Genomic DNA, 21,991 nt, shown 5'->3' on the forward strand with positions numbered 1-21,991 from the left:
TCACTATTGTCCTCAAGAACTTTACCTCCTTTTATAAATTACTTTTACCCACTTACGTTAAACTGTCACATTCTTAGGTCAGGGAATAACTGATTTGGTTCCAGTATCTCTTCATTGAGATACTGAGAACCAAGGTTTCTGCTGGACTGTCATTGTTCAAATATGAAACAAAGAGTAGCAATACTCCCCAGGGGTTTTTAAAGCGGAAGGGGCAGAATCCCAATATCAATGTTTCCATGTACACTGGACTTAACATAACATTATGTTATCTGAGAAGTCAAGACAGGCATTGATGTGAATTCACTTGAACACGAAAAGAACATCTGAAACACTATTATATTTATTCCATGAAAGCACACACAAACATTTATAGACAACTCATTCAGTTTTTCACATAGGGTACCAAAAAAAAAAAATAATTAAAAACATTGTAAAGATGTAAAGCTGCATATCTACATCATGAAATTCTTTATTCAGGCATAATTCCTGAATAAAGTTACATTTTCATAAACATTAAGGAGTATCAAGATAAAGTGTTTCTGTAAAACGGAATGCCAGAACGAGCAAATATTATTATGCTACAATACAAGAACTCATTATTATGCTGGATGCAGAAAATGGAAGCTGGAATTATATGACATGCTGTTCACCTATCTGATATGGCAGACAGACATGTCCTTCAAGAACCTGCCAGGGACTTTTATTTTTAATTCCAAGTTTAGGGAAAGTTTCCTGAGTTGGTGGAATGTGAGCAGGTGGCTTATACAGTATACTGCACTACTACTGAACAACAGGACCTGGATAGCTCTTGAAGTCAAAATATTGTATATAGTCATCTAAAATGCAAAGATATAATTAGAATAGAATAGAATTTTTTATTGGCGAAGTGTGATTGGACACACAAGGAATTTGTCTTGGTGCATATGCTCTCAGTGTACGTAAAAGAAAAGATACCTTCATCAAGGTACAACATTTACAACACAAATGATGATCAATATATCAATATAAATAATAAGGATTGCCAGCAACAAAGTTACAGTCATACAGTCATAAGTGGAAAGAGATTGGTGATGAAAACGATGAGAAGATTAATAGTAGTGCAGATTTAGTAAATAGTTTGACAGTGTTGAGGGAATTATTTGTTTAGCAGAGTGATGGCCTTCGGGAAAAAACTGTTCTTGTGTCTAGTTGTTCTGGTGTGCAGTGCTCTATAGCGTCGTTTTGAGGGTAGGAGTTGAAACAGTTTATGTCCTGGATGTGAGGGATCTGTAAATATTTTCACGGCCCTCTTCTTGATTCATGCAGTATATAGGTCCTCAATGGAAGGCAGGTTGGTAGCAATTATTTTTTCTGCAGTTCTAAAAAAAAAAAAAATTCAGTTTATTTAGACAGTTTGAACCTGACAGAATAATATTTGGGTATGAATATCTTAAAAATCCCATTTAGAACATGACTGGTCACATACTATTTCGATTTTGTTATTTGGGAGCAAGAATTTGATGTGACAAGGCAAACATAAAAGAAAAGTAAACACAGCACGAATACAATTTATAGCCCAGAATAGCCCAGAATTTTCAAAGTAAGAAGAATAGCATATAAATTTATTAAATAAATAAATATGAAAGAACTAAGTTGAGGTGTTTTGATTCATAGAGAAAATAACTAAATATTGAATGATACAATAAATATATATTTGAAGACTGAATAGACGTAGGAAGACTGTGAAAGTTAAAGCTGGATGAAGTTGATACGATTCTCAAAAAGAGAGAGCTGGCTATCTTAAATAACAAAAAGCAAGTTATGAAATGTGTATGAACATGATATAATAAGTAGGTAAAGGATGAACACATGTAATGACTGGCATTAATGGTGAAATTAATGGTGTAAATAGAGAATTAATGAATGACTACCAATGAATAATATATACTTACACCAATGAATGGTGTAAACCAGATTTATTTTAAAAATTCTATATTAATTTCTTTTGTTTACTCTTTTTCTGAAATTTGCAAATGCTGCTTATTCCAAAATGGACTTCAGCAAGGTGGACTTCAATGAAAAGCAAGATTCTGTCTCATGTTTGCAGGAGGTGATTTGTTTCATGAGAGGTATCTACTGTATTGCCTATGAAAGAAAGGCAGTGAAGCAGACAATCTCAGGTAATCTGGCAGTTCTAATGCAATGCCTAAAACTGGAGTGCTGTTTCCTTTACAGGATCACATCAAAACGTTCCTGTACTGAAGTCTTGATAGGAATAAAGCATCTCTCTGAGATTTCCCATTAGTCTTCTAGGAGTAGTAACAGTGTGCTAACCAGATTTTTAAGCTCTATTATTTACGTCAAGGAAAGCTAACAACCAAGAATTATGGATGTTGCAATCAACCTCTGTCTAGTATAAATTTATTTATCCATTTTCTAAATAATATGTAAACCAAGACCACTTCTGGACATTCTGTAGCCCAACATTAATAAAAATGAGCGCTGCTGTTTTTTCTTCTGTGACTATATATAAAAGTTCTGCCCCCTTTGAATATTTATTGAAAAAAATGCTGTAATATATATGAAATTAATATGACTTGGAATTCTCTCTACAATGTGATAATTACATAGATTTAAAATTACTTTAATTAAATAATTTAAGTAACATATTAAAGTAATTTTTAATCTATATAACATGTTTCTGTGTTCATCATTTTTTAGATTTACATATAAATGTGTACATGTACTGTACATATTTCATTCAGTGCTTGAAATGTTTTATAAACATAAAAATACTATTAGAATCATAAGTCATCTAATCAATTTATTCACTATATTAATGAATACTACCCAGTATTACTTACTAGACTCAACACTTTATTACAGTGCCAATCCTTACGGTAACTAAATTTTACATTATATTTACATTTGCACTGAATTCCATTAAACAGACTAATTTACATGTAAATCAGTGGTGGATTGCTACCGGGTGAACCGGTAATGGCAGCGGCAGGAGGCTCCGCCCACCCACCTGGACATCTCTGCGCATGCGCAAAAGCATCATATGTGCACATGAGCACGAGTGTGCCCACAAACAAACAGGTAGCGACTGAAAATGAAACCCACTGTATATGAAATTTAACATTATATTTCATTTACATGTAAATCCCTTACAATGAAAATCATTTATTTCAGTTCAAAATCAGTTCAACTCAGTGGCAACTTTTGGTGGTGCTGTTGGAAGTAAAAGTGAAATTTGGGGGCATCAGTAACCTGAAGTCTTGGGTTATATTGACATAAATGAAATTTATGCATTCTTTTGAGTTTTATTTTTTTAAACAAAACTTGCATTTTTTGTGACACTCATCAACCAAGAGAAAGAGAGAGAGAGAGAAACAGCATGTGTCTGCTCTGACATCAATTTTCTTTTTAACTTCTGAAGAGTTTTAATATAGTTTCTCATGAATAATGAGACTAGTTTGTCAGATAATTGGAAACTACTGACTACTGACAGCTTTGTCTGGGAAGCAACTTGCAAATGCTATCATTAAAAAGCAAGCAATTGGACAAAAAGAAAAAAGGAAAGAACATATCTTTCAAGTTAGGTGAATTTCCATCAGAGTAATGATTTTTTTGATTTACCGTATATACTCGAGTATAAGCCGATCCGAATATAAGCCGAGGTACCTAATTTTACCACAAAAACTGGGAAAAACTATTGACTCGAGTATAAGCCGAGGGTGGGAAATGAGGCAGCTACTGGTCAATGTAAAAAATAAAGATAGAGCCAAGTAAAATAACATGAATATTTATTTGAACGAAAAACAATAAAAGTGCAAAAGGGGGTCCCCAAAAAGAATATGGTATCAAAAATACAGTATCTTTAAAAGTAACAGCAACCAAGCTAACGAGAGCTAAAATCCCTCAAAACTGGAGTTCTCCTCCTCCTCATCTGTTTGTCCAAACAGAGCTTCAGCTACTTCAGCTTCTGTGATGTTATCCGGATATCGTTGTCGTCATCACTGAGTTCACAGTCGTCATCATCACTGCTGTCACTCTCATACAATGCGCTGTCTTCACTGCCATCCATAGCATTACTAATGCCACATTTCTTGAAGGCACGTTGCACCATGTCCTCTGGAATATCTTCCCATGCATCACGAACCCACTGTGCTATTAGTTCTATGTCTGGCTTTCTCAGATTTCCAACTTTTGTCAGACGAGCTTGACCAGATGTCATCCATTCATGCCACATCCTTCGCACATGGTCCTTGAAAGGTTTATTTAAACTGACATCTAGGGGCTGCAATACAGATGTAAGCCCACCTGGAATAACGGCCAAAGTGACTTGAGATGACTTTGCCAATTTTTTTATGTCATCAGATGTGTGGGCTCTGAACATATCCCAAACTAACAGTGATCTTCTAGTCCAGTCCCCACTCCTCAAGCAAGAGATCCTATACTGTTTCAGACAAAGGATTGTCCAGTCTGTTCTTTAAAAACCCTCCAGGAATGAAGTGTCCAATAAGGTTCAAATTGCAAGTACCGGTAGTCCTCAATTTAAGACTGCAATTGAGCCCAAAACATTGTTTTGTTATTTTTCCCTAACCGTGTATGTATCCCCCTGCCCCCCATTTTACGTCAGGCTGCCATCAAAGCGAAGCACGGCTGAATATTATTATTATTATTATTATTATTATTATTATCATTATCATTATCATCATCATCATCATCATCATTATTATTATTATTATTATCATTATCATTATTATCATTATTATCATCATCATCATTATTATTATTATTATTATTATTATTATCATTATCATTATTATCATTATCATCATCATTATTATTATTATTATTATTATTATTATTATTATTATTATTATTATTATTATTATTATTATTATTATTATTATTATCATTATCATTATTATCATTATCATCATCATTATTATTATTATTATTATTATTATTATTATTATCATTATTATATGATGATGATGATTTTTTTGCATTGGACAGAGCGAGCTTCAGTTTACCAAACTTTGTATCTTTTAATGAAACGTGTTAGTCTGGAAGGGACTGTTTGAACTCACAAAACACTTGCAACTTTTAGTTCCGTGCTGAGGATTTTTGGAAAGCAGCCCAGCAATATTTATTTATTGCTCGGACTGCTCTTATTTTCACTCCCCCTTTTCTTTTCTTTTCCTTCCTCCTCCTCCTTCTCTGCCTCTCTTTCGTCCCCCACCTCCCGGGATCCTTGCGGGTCGAAGGTTCTGCCCTGCCTTACACCAGCCGCCCACCCATGCCAAGGTCTCCTGGCTCTTTCGCCTCTGTAAGCAGCGGCTCGGCAGCGCCGCCTCCCTCCATGGATCGGCTCCTTCCCCAGCACTGAAGGCATCCTTAGGAATACACCTCCACCTCCAGGAAAATAAAAGAGGCAGAGAAGGTAAATCGCCCGCCTGCTCGGAAAGGAAGGAGAGGACTCCAATGGAAGAAGGAGAGGAGAATTACCAATAACAAACACAAAGCGCTGGGTTAGAGGTGCCTTGTCATGTACAAGGAGATCAGAGAGGGCAACCACATGAAACAATAATCAGACTCAAAACGGGCTGCTTATTTGCCATTTGCTCTGGGTAGAACGGTTTTGTTTTTTTTTAAAAAATTGGTTTGGAGAAGGAAAGCTAATTTGCTGATCTGCGCGAGGGTCGGTTTCTTTTGCCTCCCTTCTTCTTCCTCCTCCTTCTTCCCACCCTAGCTTGCCATGCCCCCATCTCTCCTCCTCCTCCTCCTCCTGCCCCCCCTCCCGGGGGAGAAATTGTTTTGTTCTTGCCGTATTTCTCCGCTTTCCAAGAGGCTTTTCTTTTTCACCTCTTTCTCCCCACCTCCCCAATTTCCATAGGGGGGAAAAAAAACCCTGGGGAAAACTTGGCAAAAAATAAAATAAAATAAAAAGTACTGAGTGCAAATGTTTTTTTTTTATACTGTAGTTGGAGTTTTCCACGTTTCTTTCACATTCAAGGCAGCATTCTCCCCCCCTCCCTCGCTGCTTTTCCAAAACATGCTTTGAAACCTTTGCATTTTATTGGGATGTATTCGTGACAAACGCCCCCTCCGCCCCCTCCGAGGGCGAGAGGAGGACGAGTAAGAGGAGGGCGAGAGTGACAAACAAATAAAGAGAGTTCTTCTCGCCCCTTGGCGTTTGACACACTCGCCGTCCTCTCCGAAAAGCCAAATTGAGTGCGGCGGCAGTGGGGTGGGTGGGTGGGTGGGGAGGCCGCCGTGAAGTGCCGGCTGGGGGAGCCCGGGATTGAAGTGCCGGCATGCTTTGCCAGCTCGGCCGGCTCGTTTTGGGGCGGCGGCTGGCCTCCGGCGTTTTCTTCCGCCCCTTTTTGATGGCGGTGGCGGCGGAGGGGCGGAGGGGCGTTCGACATTTCGCCTCTCACTGTCCTCCTCTTGCCCGCGGTGGGCGGAGGCGTTGTCACTCGCCTCCTCTCCGGCGAAATTGAGTGCGGCGGCAGGAGGCCGCGTGAAGTGCCGGCTGGGGGCCAGGAGCCAATCCCGGCCCCCAGCCGGCACTTCACGCGGCCTCCCCACCCCCACCGCCGCCGCACTCAATTTCGGCTGGAGAGGAGGGCGAGGGTGACAAACGCCAAGGCGAGAAGAACTCTATTTGTTTGTCACTCGCCTCCTCTGCCCGCGGTGGGCGGGCGTTGTCACCGCCTCCTCTCCGAAAAGCCAAATTGAGTGCGGCGGCAGGAGGCCGCCGTGAGTGCGGCTGGGGCCGGGATTGGCTCCGGCCCCCAGCCGGCACTTCACGCGGCCTCCACCCACCCACCCCACTGCCGCCGCACTCAATTTCGGCTGGAGAGGAGGCGAGGGTGACAACGCCTCCGCCCTCCGAGGCGAGTGACAAACAAATAAAAGAGTTCTTCGCTTGGCGTTTGACACACTCGCCGTCCTCTCCGAAAGCCGAAATTGAGTGCGGCGGCAGTGGGGTGGGTGGGTGGGGAGGCCGCCGTGAAGTGCCGGCTGGGGAGCCCGGATTGAAGTGCCGGCATGCTTTGCCAGCTCGGCCGGCTCGTTTTGGGCGGCGGCTGGCCTCGGCGTTTTCTTCCGCCGCTTTTGATGGCGGTGGCGGCGGAGGCGGAGGGGCGTTCGACATTTCGCCTCTCACTCGTCCTCCTCTTGCCCGCGGTGGGCGGAGGCGTTGTCACTCGCCTCCTCTCCAGCGATTGAGTGCGGCGGCAGAGGCCGCCGTGAAGTGCCGGCTGGGGGCCCAGGAGCCAATCCCGGGCTCCCCACCCACCCACCCCACTGCCGCCGCACTCACCGGCTTTCGAGAGGAGGGCGAGGGTGACAAACGCCAAGGCGAGAAGAACTCTATTTGTTTGTCACTCTCGCCCAGCGGAGGCGTTGTCACCTCGCCTCCTCTCCGAAAGCCGAAATTGAGTGCGGCGGCAGGAGGCCGCGTGAAGTGCGGCTGGGGAGCCCGGGATTGGCTCCGGCCCCCAGCCGGCACTTCACGGCGGCCTCCCCCACCCACCCACCCCACTGCCGCCGCACTCAATTTCGGCTGGAGAGGAGGGCGAGGGTGACAAACGCCTCCGCCTCCGAGGCGAGAGTGACAAACAAATAAAGAGTTCTTCTCGCCTTGGCGTTGTCACCGCCTCCTCTCCGGCGAAATTGAGTGCGGCGGCAGTGGGGTGGGGAGCCCGGGATTGGCTCGGCCCCCAGCCGGCACTTCACGCGGCCTCCCCACCCCACTGCCGCTCGCACTCAATTTCGGCTTTCGAGAGGAGGCGAGTGACAAACGCCAAGGCAGAAGAACTCTATTTGTTTGTCACTCGCCTCCTCTGCCCGCGGTGGGCGGGCGTTGTCACCTCGCCTCCTCTCCGAAAGCCGAAATTGAGTGCGGCGGCAGGGGAGGCCGCCGTGAGTGCCGGCTGGGGCCGGGATTGGCTCGGGCTCCCCAGCCGGCACTTCACGGCGGCCTCCCCCACCCACCCACCCCACTGCCGCTCGCACTCAATTTCGGATTTTCGGAGAGGAGGCGAGTGACAACGCCTCCGCCTCCGAGGCGAGAGTGACAAACAAATAAAGAGTTCTTCGCTTGGCGTTGTCACCGCCCTCCTCTCCAGCGATTGAGTGCGGCGGCAGTGGGGTGGGGAGGCCGCCGTGAAGTGCGGCTGGGGAGCCCGGGATTGGCCCTGGCCCCCAGCCGGCACTTCACGCGGCCTCCCCCACCCCACTGCCGCCGCACTCAATTTCGGCTTTCGAGAGGAGGCGAGGGTGACAAACGCCAAGGCAGAAGAACTCTATTTGTTTGTCACTCTCGCCCAGCGGAGGCGTTGTCACCTCGCCTCCTCTCCGAAAATCCGAAATTGAGTGCGAGCGGCAGGAGGCCGCGTGAAGTGCCGGCTGGGGAGCCCGGGATTGGCCCTGGCCCCCAGCCGGCACTTCACGGCGGCCTCCCCACCCACCCACCCACCCCCACCGCCGCCGCACTCAATTTCGGATTTTCGAGAGGAGGCGGTGACAACGCCTCCGCCCCCACCGCGGGCAAGGGGAGGACGAGTGAGAGGGGGGCGAAAATGTCGAACGCCCCCTCCGCCCCCTCCGCCGACCACCGCCGCCGCCGCCATCAAAAAGCGGCGGAAGAAAACGCCGGAGGCCAGCCGCCGCCCCAAAACGAGCCGGCCGAGCTGGCAAAGCATGCCGGCAGCATTTGGGCTCGTCCTGCCGGCCCAGCTGTTCCCGAGGGCAAAAAACCCTCTCCCTGGGTCGGCTCTGCAAGGGTAGACTCGAGTATAAGCCGAGGGGGCGTTTTTCAGCACAAAAAACGTGCCGAAAAACTCGGCTTATACTCGAGTATATACGGTACTTCTATTTTGTTTAATAAGATAGCATTTCACAATAAAAGTAAAATATAACATTGTTAATAACAGTTTTTCCTTCATAATTTCAAATATAGAAAAAGTTTCAATCTCATTTTGAGTTTTTGATTTCATTTTAAAGAGAAGATAGAAGAGTCTATCCAAAAGGTGGACCTATGTTTTAAGAAGCCTGACTCACAATTGGGTAATAGATGATATATAATCCAGGGGTGAAATGCTACCGGATCGGACCGGATAGGCCGAGTAGGTAGCGTAGATTGGGCTGGTTTGGAGAGCCGGTAGCAATCTCTAGCTGGCCACACACCCCAACAATCTGCAGCCCACAGCCATGAGTGAAGGCAGGCAAGCGGAAGGCCACGTGGAAGCAGCCCTGCCATGCAGGGAGAGGATCTATAAAGTAAGCCAATGCTGGCGGGGGGGGAGAGGGAGACCCATTATGCTCAGCCTCAGGGGGACCTGCAAGTCTCGCTTGCCTTTTGGGCGTGGCATGCTCGACTTTTGCACTTGGCTTCTGTGGAGCCTTTGGCTGACTGCTGCCCACTTGCCTCCCCCCCCACCCCGCATCCAGCCCATGATGGAGAACGTGCTGCTTCTGGGCCAAGCCACCCACCTTTGGATCCCTGAAGGGCAGGGTGTGCTCTGCCACTGCCACCACCGTTGGCACCGTGGCCGCACAGGAAAACTCCACAGTGCAGTGCAGTTCTGGGATGGCGGTGGAGCCCAGGCAAGCTCTGACGCTGGTGCTGCTGCCGGGAGCATCCACATGGGAGAACTCCCCAGCACAGCGCAGTTCTGGGATTGGGGGGGAGCCCAGGCAAGCTCTGCTGCTGCTGTGCTGCCACTATTGCTGCTGCCAGGAGCATCCCGTCAGGAAAACTCCCCGGGAAGGGCTCTGTTTAGACCAGGTTGTGTGTGTGTGTGTGTGTGTGTGTTTGCGTGTGTGAGAGAGAGTGAGAGACAGACAGAAAGAGAAGGAAAGAGGAAGGGAGAGAGAGAGATGAGAGAGAGAGAGAGAGAGAGAGAAAGAAAGAAAGAAAGAAAGAAAGAAAAAGAAAGAAAGAAAGAAAGAAAGAAGAAGGAAGGAAGGAAGCTTATGACCACAATTGTGCCCCAAATTTTGGTTCCTAAGCAAGTTTCACCACATTTTACAAGTTGGCCACACTCACCCTGTCACATGACCACCAAGCCACGCCCACCAGGCCACGGCCACAGGACCGGTAGCAAAAGAAATTAGATTTCACCCCTGACATAATCCCATGTGGGGAGGGAATAGTTTTAAATATTGTTTTAAAATATTTTATTTCTACCTATCAAATCTAAAGTGAAAGAAATAATCAAAGATTATAATTGGTATCCTCACTACAAAATTCTCCTTGATTTATAAAGGGAAGTTCACTTTAAACTACCAACTCAGAAAACACCAAGGAGTCCTGAGTATGATGTTCAACCTAATAATTGAGAAATTGTCCCTATTTTGCATTATCTGACATCAATAAAAGATCACAAAGGAATCAGAAAAAAGAAAAAGAACAAAGAAAACAGAAAACAGAAAATAACCAAAAACATGAAAAGAAATATAAAGAAATGGCTTCCAATCTTGTTATACCAATTCTCATTCTCTAAGATTACATCATAATTTCTTTCTTTCTGTAATCCATTTTTTATAATCTTCAAAATTATGTCATACGTATTGTTTTTTATTCAAAAAGGTTTCTTAGTCATTAATTAATGTCAATAATTACATTTCTTTAATCAAAGTCATTTTGGCTACATCAGCAAGTTTTGTCAATTTCACCAACCATTCATCCATGGTGGATAGTGTCAGATCTTTCCACCTGTGTGGATAAAATAATTACAGCAATTATATATTGAAACAATCTTCCATGACTTTTTTCTAACTATGTTTCCATCAGACCCAATAGGAAAACCTCTGGCTTCAACTGATTGTTTTTTAAGTCTTCTGTTTCAACATTTGTATCTGAATACATTTTTAAAAAGTTCTTTTCTACACGTCCACGAAGAATGTCCCTTCATGTTTTTAAATTTTCAATATACTTTTAGAATGCCTTTATACAGACAAAATAATTTGTTCATGTACCAATGATACATCATTTTATAAAAATTCTCTTTAAAGTCATAACATAATAGCATAACTGCATATTTTTCGTGGCCGGAGGGCTCATGATATGCTTTATACATAACATGAAAGCATGAACCACACAATTAAATAGGTCCAACTAATTTTTGGAGGGCATAGTCCTGATAAGCCTGTCTGATGGGCATTTCTGCCTTGCTTCCATACCATCTAGAATTCTACATGCTACAATTGACTCTGATTATCAATTTCTTCAGAATATCCCAGTTGTGCATAAAACTTTAATAAATGATTGCTGTATGTGTACAAAGATGAACTTGCCTTTGTGCAATGGAAAAGCACCAACATTTCCTCCAAATTGGCATCAGTCTAGTTCTCTGAATAACTATCTTTTAAAATATTAAAACAACAAACTGGCTCAACAGACTAATGCAGTCTGTTATTAACAGCAGCTGCTTGCAATTACTGCAGGTTCAAGTCCCACCAGGCCCAAGGTTGACTCAGCCTTCCATCCTTTATAAGGTAGGTAAAATGAGGACCCAGATTGTTGGGGCAATAAGTTGACTTTGTATATAATATACAAATGGATGAAGACTATTGCTTGACATAGTGTAAGCCGCCCTGAGTCTTAAGAGAAGGGCGGGATATAAATGCAAATTTAAAAAAAGAACTACATAAAATCCTTATGATTTTTTTTAAACTATGCATTGTTTGAGATATTTAAATGGTTAAACTGGTTCTTATGATGTCCTAGTTTGATGCTGTTAAATTTAGCTTGGAATTCCATAACCAAATCTTTTGCTTAAGTTGTAACCTCATGCCAAATAGACTTTAGAAGAAAATAGTTCTGCAATTTGTCAGTAATGCCCTGTTATAGGATGGTGGGATTTTTGTTTTACCCAGTAATTGAAGGTGATTATCTATATTCTGGTTTCTACTTTAATCAACTTTGCTGTTGCTTAAAGTGCCAAATTATGATTAAGCAGCCAGAAACAGTTTTCTTAGATATTTGGCTTGAACCACCCAAAATTTAATGAAATGTTTTTATTTGTCTTCTTGAAACTTATAAAGAAGTTGTTTCATTCTCATCATTTACCTTGACGATAAATGTTTTTGAACTGCTGGTAGACATTCTGTGCCTCTGGAATAAGAAAAAAAATAGTCAATGAACCCCTTGAGAAAAAAATAAGACATTAATAATATGGACATATGAATTCATTATAGATTTGGACTTATAATATAATAAAACAACAGTGATTGGTCTCGTTCGAGACAATGACGAATCCGCATATAGACGTGAGGTTGAACGACTAGCCTTGTGGTGCGACTGAAATAATCTGGAACTGAACACACTCAAAACTGTAGAAATGGTGGTAGACTTTAGGAGAAATCCTTCCATACTTCCACCTCTCACAATACTTGACAACACAGTATCAACAGTAGAAACCTTCAAATTTCTAGGTTCTATCATATCACAAGATCTAAAATGGACAGCTAACATCAAAAACGTCATCAAAAAAGCACAACGAAGAATGTTTTTTCTGCGCTAACTCAGAAAGCTCAAACTGCCCAAGGAGCTACTGATCCAGTTCTGTAGAGGAATTCTTGAGTCTGTCATTTGCACCTCTATAACTGTCTGGTTTGGTTCTGCCAAATAATTGCTACCAACCTGCCTTCCATTGAGGAGCTGTATACTGCACGAATCAAGAAGAGGGCTGTGAAAATATTTACAGATCCATCATATCCTGGACATAAACTGTTTCAACTCCTACCATCAAAATGACGCTATAGAGCATTGCACACCAGAACTACTAGACACAAGAACAGTTTTTTCCTGAAGGCCAACACTCTGCTAAACAAATAATTCCCTCAACACTGTCAAACTCTTTACTAAATCTACACTACTATTAATCTTCTCATCGTTTTCATCACCAATCTCTTTCCACTTATGACTGTATGACTGTAACTTTTTGTTGCTATCATTAAGGGTTAAATTGTACCCTATGACCATCATTTGTGTTGTAAATGTTGTACCTGGATGAAGGTATTTTTTCTTTTATGTACACTGAGAGCATATGCACCAAGACAAATTCTTTGTGTGTCCAATCACAGTTGGCCAATAAATTCAATTCTATTCTATTCTATCCTATTCTATTCTATTCTATTCTGTTCTATTCTATTCTATTCTAAATCATACTTCATTTCATCTTTAATTTGATAAACTCAATGGCATGGTCCTTGATAATCTGGGCCAATTTTTAATCATTTTTCAATGATTAAATAGAGCACTATACATTTTTTCAAAATTAAGCTATAGTGAATTAGTCCTACAAAAAATTCATTTCTATCTTCAGACCAACTGAAATATACCATAAAGTCTCTGCGGGATCTGCATATAGTAGGGTTGCTACATGTTTATTAGGAATTTGTATTTTTGTTGTTTTAAATGCCCTATTATTAAGTTGATGTAAACATTAAACAGTAAGAGGCCACATAATTGTTCGACTTCATTCCTACTAGGAGCTGTTTCTGAAAGATTTTTTGCTGCATTATACTATACCCTCAAACTAGTGTTATTATGTATTGTAAAAGGATAATATATTGAGGTGATTTTAACTTTGTGCCAAAGGATTTCCCTCCAATATTCAGTCAAGAGCCTGCAACTGAACATCAACTGGGAGACAAACTCTGCACCAAGTGGAAGATCCAATAGGTTCCTAACAAACCTAGCAGACAACTTCTTTTGTAGAGAAGGCAACAAGGGGATCAGCCATACTGGATTTAATTCTCACTAACAGAGATGAAATGATAGAAGGTGTTGAAGCTACAGGAACCTTGGGGGCAAGTGATCACGCAATATTGGAATTCGACATTAAACAAATACAAGTAGTAGAACAAAGTCAAACTAGAGTCTTGGACTTTAAGAGAGCTAATTTCAATAAATTTAGAGAGAGCTTGAGAAGGATTCCATGGATGAGAATCCTCAAGGGAAAAACAACTCAAGAAGCTTGGGAAATTTTGAAAAGTAAGATTATAAAAGTGCAGTCTAGCACAATACCAATGAAGAAGAAAAATAATAGATCTCAAAAGAAACCAGCATGGATGCATAAAGAACTATCTGACAAATTGAAAGACAAAAAGGACAAGTATAAAAAGTAGAAAGAGGGGCAAATAACTAAGACAGAATATCAGCAAATAGCCCGAGCCTGTAAGTGAGGAAAGCTAAGGCTCACAATGAACAAAGGCTAGTGACAAAAGTAAAAAATAACAAAAAAAGCTTCTTCCAACATGTTAAAAACAAGAAAAAAGTCAAGGAAACAATTGGCCCATTGCTGGGAGAAAATGGCAAGAAGATGACAAGCAACAGGGAGAAAGCAGATCTATTTAACTCAAATTTTGCATCTGTCTTTACACAAAAGGAAAAAACAATCCAACCTATCAAAAACAGCACCACAAAAAATAGATTAGAAACACAAGTTAAAATAGGGAAGAAAATGGTAAGTGAACACCTGTGTACCCTAGACGAGTTCAAATCACCAGGACCAGATGGAACCCCAAGGTTCTGAAGGAACTGGCAGATGAGATCTCAGAACCACTGAACTATATCTTTCAAAGATCCTAGAGCACAGGGGAGCTGCCAGAGGACTGGAAAAGAGCTAATGTAATTCCCATCTTCAAAAAAAGAAAAAAAACAGATCTAGAAAACTACAGACCTATCAGCCTAACTTCAATACCAGGGAAGATTCTGGAAAAGATAATCAAGCAACGAATCACCGAACACCTAGAAGCAAAAAAAGTAATAACCAAAAGCCAACATGGGTTTGTCAAAAACAGATCATGCCAGACTAATCTTATTGCATTCTTTGACAAAGTGACAAAATTAGTAGAACAGAGGAATGGACTTCAGTAAAGCATTTGATAAAGTAGACCATAACCTACTACTAGATAAAGTAGAAAAATGTGGGTTAAACAGCACCACCACCAGATGGATTCATAACTGGCTGACCAAGCACACTCAACGTGTAGTCCTCAATGGAACTACATCCACATGGAGGTAAGTATGCAGTAGAGTACCCCAAGGCTCTGTTTTAGGCCCAGTACTCTTCAACATCTTCATCAATGACTTGGAGAGTCATTGGGGATAGGGGGATAGATGGGGATAGATGGGGAACTCATCAAATTTGCAGATAACACCAAGCTGGCAGTAATAGTCAACACTCCAGAAGATAGGCTCAAGTTACAGAAGGATCTTGACAGACTTGAACATTGGGCGCTATCTAACAAAATGAAATTCAACAGTGAAAAAAAGTAAGGTTCTACATTTAGGCAAAAAAACAAACAAAATACACAGGTACCATATATGTGATACCTTGCTTAATAGTAGTACCTGTGAGAGGGATCTTGGAGTCCTAGTGGACAACCATTTAGATATGAGCCAGCAGTGTGCAGCAGCTGCTAAAAAAGCCAACACAGTTCTGGGCTGCATAAACAGAGGAGTAGAATCAAGATCATGTGAAGTGTTAGTGCCACTTTATAATGCCTTGGTAAGGCCACACTTGGAATACTGCATTCAGTTTTGGTCTCCATGATGTAAAAAAAATGCTGAGACTCTAGAAAGAGTGCAAAGAAGAGCAGCAAAGATGAGTAGGGGACTGGAGGCTAAAACATATGAAGAACCTGTTGAAGACTACTTCAGTTTCAATCACAACAATACAAGAGCAAACAATAGATTTAAACTTAATGTTAACTGTTTAAATCTTGATTGCAGAAAATATGACTTCTGTAACAGAGTTATTAATACTTGGAACACACTACCTGACTCTGTGGTCTCTTCTCAAAATCCCCAAAGCTTTAACTAAAGACTATCTACTATTGACCTCACCCCATTCCTAAGAGGTCTGTAAGGGGCGTGCATAAGAGCACAAACTTGCCTACCGTTCCTGTCCTATTGTTTCCTTTCATTATATCCAATTAATATAGTTATTACATATTTATGCTTATATATATGCTTATATTATTTTCATGCTTATGCTTATATATACTATTGTGACAAAATAAATAAATAAATAAATAAATAAATAAATAAATAAATAAATAAATAAATAAATAAATAAATAAATATGTCTAGTTTAATAAAAAGAAGGACTAGGGGAGATATGATAGCAGTGTTCCAATATCTCAGGGGTTGCCACAAAGAAGAGGGAGTCGGGCTGTTCTCCAAAGCACCTGAGGGTAGAACAAGAAGCAATGGGTGGAAACTGATCAAGGAAAGAAGCAACTTAGAACTAAGGAGAAATTTCCTGGCAGTTAGAACAATTAATAAGTGGAACGACTTGCCTGCAGAAGTTGTGAATGCTCCAACACTGGAAATTTTCAAAAAAAATGTTGGATAACCATCTGTCTGAGATGGTGTAGGGTTTCCTGCCTGGGCAGGGGGTTGGACTAGAAGGCCACCAAGGTCCCTGTTGTTGTTGTTGTTGTTACTCTGTTGTTGTTGTTGCTGTTGTTGTTGTTGTTGTTGTTGTTGTTGTTGTTGTTGTTGTTATTATTATTATTATTATTATTATTATTATTATTATTATTATTATTATATTTTATCATCAAATGGTAAATCCAGCTCCAGATGGGGTTAGTACGACCTAAAGCCTGCCTGTTCAATGGCCAAGAAAATGATTCTTCACCATTTAGTATCTTACTTTCCAGTGCAAATATTTGACTTAGAGCTTGGTAATTTAGAAGGTTTTAGTTTAATTAATTTTTCATTCCATATAATCTATGGATGCAATAATGAAACATAAATATGTTTTGACTTAACAATAAGAAGATTGAAAAGAGAAGATGGGCACGGGAGATTATAAATTTATGAAAAAAATTGCTGGATCTGGACATAATCACTTTCAAATTTGATATATCCACTTCCCCTATTGCTGATACTCTATTGATTTCTAATTTTTCAGCTCTTAACCTGATAAAGCTTGTGCAAGACTTGCAAAGTCCTTATTTCCCAAATCCTATGATTAGGGAATTGTGGCTTTTTCTGGTTTCATTCCTTCAGTATCCCAGAAAACTTCCAAATCTTATAGCAATAACACTTAGACTTATATACTGCTTCACTGTGCTTTAAAGCCCTCTCTAAGCAGTTTACAGAGTCAGCATTATCCTTGGAGAACAGTAATGACCAATGGTGGTCCCTTTTCTTTCTACTCACAACCACAGATAAGTTTTGAGGGATCATTAGCTTAATCATACTTATAGACTGTTTCTTTCACCAACCCAGTTCTGACCATAGGATTTTCAAAATACGAAAAAGTATTAAAACACATAAAATAATTTTGCAGCAATGACAATTGATTAAATGTGATTCTTCATATAAGTGTTCTCCTTGTGGCTCAAAGGACAATATAAAAGGATTGTGTTAACTGCACTCAGACCGATGGAAAGAGAATTTAACTTACTCAAATTGATTTACTTTGGTTTTTTAAAACATCTTTTCATTGCTTTCAAGAACCATCATTTTTTTCTCTAAGAAGAAATGAAATCTGTTATCCTGTGACCTTTCCCCATGTATTATTTTTATTAATATCTAGTTTCTTGCTGTATGAAACAACTTTAAACACAGCAAACTTTTAAGTATATAGCATTTCAGGTCATCCAAATACTTTAAACTTTACAAGAAGGAGTCTTCCTGCTATCCATTCTTCCTTGAATAAGCAGGAAACTATTGATTATATACAAATCAGGTTGCTGTTGACTCTTAGCAATCACATTAATAGATTGTCTCCTTCTAAGCCTCTTTTGTTAATTGATAACCCAACAAGTTTTCCAAATTTATCTTTAGGCCAGGCATAGTAATTGCTTAGAATCCAGGAATAATATTGCCATTTGATTTTAATATTTGAAACTTGAGCCTTAAATAAACTAAATATACAACTTAGTCCAGAGCACAGGTGTCTGTTTCACTGATTCCATAGTTTATATCAGTCCTACCTATGATGCTATGCTATGAATTATGGCATCCCAACAAATCTTGTGATGGTACAATGATGGTAAAAATGTTTTGAAAGATTTTCCCAGTAGCAAAGATTATGACAGCATGTCACTCATCATGTTGCACTGAGGAAATAGAGGAAACATCCGTACTAAACAATGAATACAATTCTAAATTCTTTTTGAAGTGACCACAGAAACAAAAAAATGGATAAGCGTTATCTCCAGTTGAAACACAAGCTGCTAGAAAAGTAAGATGAAGTAAACAAATAAATACGAATAGTTTTTCTCAGGATGATGGCAGCTACTTTTCAATAATGCTTGTTCCAGTACAGCAAAACACAATGAACACAGGATTATGTCAACCAAGTTCTACAATAACCAAGATGTAATAGATATCTTCTCCTACAAAGCAATTGTTTCCTCCTTTTTTCTTTCTGACCAATATTCTTTACTAGGATTGAATAATCTTATGGTTAGTTTGAAGGATTTTGACACTTCCATAGAATACTGTACATTGTCTCTACTATCCTTCTTTATTCAAAAAACAAAATAGCATTTTTAATTGAAGTCAAGCGAACGCAAATATAGACTTCATAATCTAGACATCTGAGTATAATTGTACTTTAGGGAAAGTTGGATAAACCATTTAGGTACATGTTGAAATAAATCCAGTTTTTCTTGTTTTTATTTTTAACTCCATAGTTACATTAAAATTATCAGTCTTCACTATAAACTTTCATATAGAATCAATGGACTGCATTGTACCCGGCTGTCACTATAATTGTAAACTCATGTAAACATCTTGAAAAGCAGTCCAACCACATCACAGAAGCTTCACTTAAATCATTGCCACAGACTCACATCCAGATTATAGATTGGCATGTTATAGTATCTAGAGGTAATTTTATATGACATTCTAGAACTATTAATGATTCATATCCATGTGTGACATAATAAAACCACACATAATCACAGAAAACGTGGCAGCTCAATATAAACTTCTTCACTGATAGACAAATGGCTAGGAATTTTCTTGTTTGATCTTATTTGATGTTGGTGGCAGACATTAAAATATGAACATGTTTATTCATCCCCTGCAAACTTGACATGAAGTCTATATCCCATTTTAGATCACAATTTCAAACCAGACAGAATAAAGTATTCTTTAATCAAAAAATGTTAGAAGGTCTCAGTGCAAAATATAAAAGAATGACAATTCTGACAGATCTGCTAACTTCTGCTTGCAAGATCTTGATCGTTGACATTTCTGAATCAGCTCCATTTTCTGCATGAGGGATAAATTAGATGTTGTTAGCACCTAGAAGTGAGCTGCGCAATAAGCCAGAAATCATAATCCAGTTATATAGAAAAAGACACATCAAAAATGAGAATAGCAATTAGGTGTAATTTTGCACTTTAAGATAATGCTGGAATATCTATGAATCTGTGGTTTAAATGCCATTGTTACAGTTATATGTATTCAGCCTCCATATTATTTTAATTTGTAGATCAATAGAGAACAAATGCTATATGAAAAGAGATTGTGAATGGAATAATATGATGGGATTCTATATCAAGACTCACTTGGTATATGCATTTGTATTTACTGTAAAGGTAAATGTGTTAAATTTGGACTGGGAAACATCAAAATAGTGTATTATCAGGTGACTATTCCTCTGTCTTTCATAGTGGATGTGATTTGTCACTCAGGAACAGTTATTATAATAAAAATTATTGGAAGGAAATGCTGTGTTATTACACAGAAACATATGGAAAATAAGTAGCAGTAATAAAGCAATTTATTTAAAATAAATCTATAAATAAATGTATAAATAAATATGTATGCTATAAGTGATAGATACCGACTAGGGTCATGGGGTATATTCATTCAGTTTGTTTTTAGTAAGCACTTACCTAATTTGGGTTTCCTGAACCACTGAATCTTTCCAAGCCAAGGAGCAGTCTTGCCTTTCAAGTAGCATCTCCCCCTCCACAAAATGAACAAAAATATATTTGATCCAATGTCATCTCAATCATATATATTTAAAATGGAAAGAAATGATTAGTTGTAGTTTGTACGGTCACTCCACAATTCCACATAATAATTTTCTTTCTGTTAAGTTAAAATTTTCAGTTTAATAGCAAAATTTGTCTCAACTTTAACTTAGCATTCAACATCAATAAAACATAAACTTGTACCCACTTTTTTTAAACAAAATAATAGAGTGAAATGTGCATTTATTTACATATAAATTGTTGGGGTTTTTTTGCTAATAGCAACATGGCAGGATGAATGTACGAGTCAAAAAATGACAATCTAAGTAAAATCAACCTGTCAGATTCATTTATCCCAAGTTTCCACTAAGAAGCTGTCCCTGGTAGTGAGTAAAAATTTTAATTCATATATGCATCAAGGAAGCTTACTAAACAAAATACGGGCTGTTGCTTAGATACTCTAATCTGATCTATCTGTCGGATAGTTAAGGTGAACAAAGAAACCACTAAATATTTCTTATACATATTAGTATTTATAAGACAGAAAAATGAAGAGAACCCAAAGGTATAAATTAAAAGAGAAATATAAAGGTGAGGAAAAGAAGCCAAGTATTCCCAAAAGCAAAGAAAAAATAAATACTATCCTCTCAAAAAAGAAAGAAAAAAAACATCACTCTTTTTTATGTACACAAAAATGCTTAAGTTCTGTTATCTATTTCTACTTTTCATGTTATACAGAGTAAGATTGAAAAAAAATCTGCCCCAATCTGATTCCTACATTCAGTACTTGGAAGTTAAACATGAATTACACAACAGATTTGAAGTTGTTAGATGTGGAGGCGTTTCAGTAGAACAAGGTGTTCAAGTAGCAGGATAGAAAAATTATGCAGAAGGGAATGAGAAGAATAAAAGGGGACTAAATCGCTTGCTCTTTCCCAAAACAGACAGGTCATAGGCAAGGAAACTGAAACTGGGAAGTGAATGTGGCTGCCACTTCAAATGGTACACACAGGCATACATTGGTCAACTTGTGGGTGAAAAAATTACTTCCTCAAATTTGAAGTAGTTTTTTTGTATTTTGAGGTAAATCAAAAGTTTCTGACATGTTTCCATTGGATAAAAGTAATAGCAGGGAAATTGCAGCTTTAGCGATGCTTAGCAGTCACATATTAGAACCTCTATGCTGTAACATCTGCAGACCAGTGGTGGTTTGCTCCCGGTTCACCCACCCACCCAGACATCATCAAAAACAATCTGCGCATGCACAGAAGCGCCGCATGCTCACGTGCGCACTGCCGATAGTGACAGGTTTTGAAACCCTTGTGCACTACCGGTAGCGCTGGGTTTTGAAACCCACTACTGCTGCAGACAGTATTTGGATATATATACATGCTGTTGAAATGTCTTTGAATATTAGTAGCTTGGATTGGTAGTTATGTTTTTGGTTTGAGCGCTGAGCTTGTCGATTTGGTTGCAAATGTTTTGTCCCCATTCCAGGAGGCATCTTCAGTGCTCTTTGGATTGATCCAAAGCACACTGAAGATGTCTTCTGGAATGGGGACAAAACATTTGCAACCAAATCAACAAGCTCAGCGCTCAAACCAGCAACGTATACAAGCTGTGTCATGAGTTTCAGAAACATAGTGTTTAAAGTCCTAAATGTTCATCTCATTCTCAGGAAAGGTAAATCCAAGAAAAGCAAATAAGATTTTTTTTAATCCAATAGAGTGACATCATGGAGGCATTTTTCCAGGCTGTTCATAATATTTTAAACCCAGTAATATTCATATTTTAAACCCAGTAATACTCATAGAGAAATGCACACATACATAACTCAATCCCAGTACAATAGTCTCTGATAATCAACTACTGAATATAACCAGAAGCTTGATATATTCAAACTTGATATTGCAATCCTTCAAATAAAATTACATGAAATGGAATTTCAGAAACCAGTTTAAACCAAAATTCAGACTTATTCTAATAATAAAGATGCTTGAGTTTGCAACGCACCACCTAGTGGAAAGAA

General features: G+C 39.7%; 1 protein-coding gene across 1 annotated transcript in view; it reads right to left on the reverse strand.

The window, feature by feature from the left end:
* Positions 1-855: 855 nt before the first annotated feature.
* Positions 856-21,991, reverse strand: part of ADRA2A (adrenoceptor alpha 2A) — a 119,999-nt gene continuing 98,863 nt past the window's right edge. Inside the window, exons 2-4 of the mRNA XM_058189416.1 lie at positions 12,074-12,118; positions 10,625-10,717; positions 856-1,358 (exon numbers count right to left, since the gene is read on the reverse strand). The gene's annotated coding sequence lies outside the window, so the exon portion shown is untranslated. The remainder of the gene's footprint in view (positions 1,359-10,624; positions 10,718-12,073; positions 12,119-21,991) is intronic.

This window comes from Ahaetulla prasina, chromosome 6 (assembly GCF_028640845.1).
Source record: "Ahaetulla prasina isolate Xishuangbanna chromosome 6, ASM2864084v1, whole genome shotgun sequence".
Taxonomy (NCBI): domain Eukaryota; kingdom Metazoa; phylum Chordata; class Lepidosauria; order Squamata; family Colubridae; genus Ahaetulla; species Ahaetulla prasina.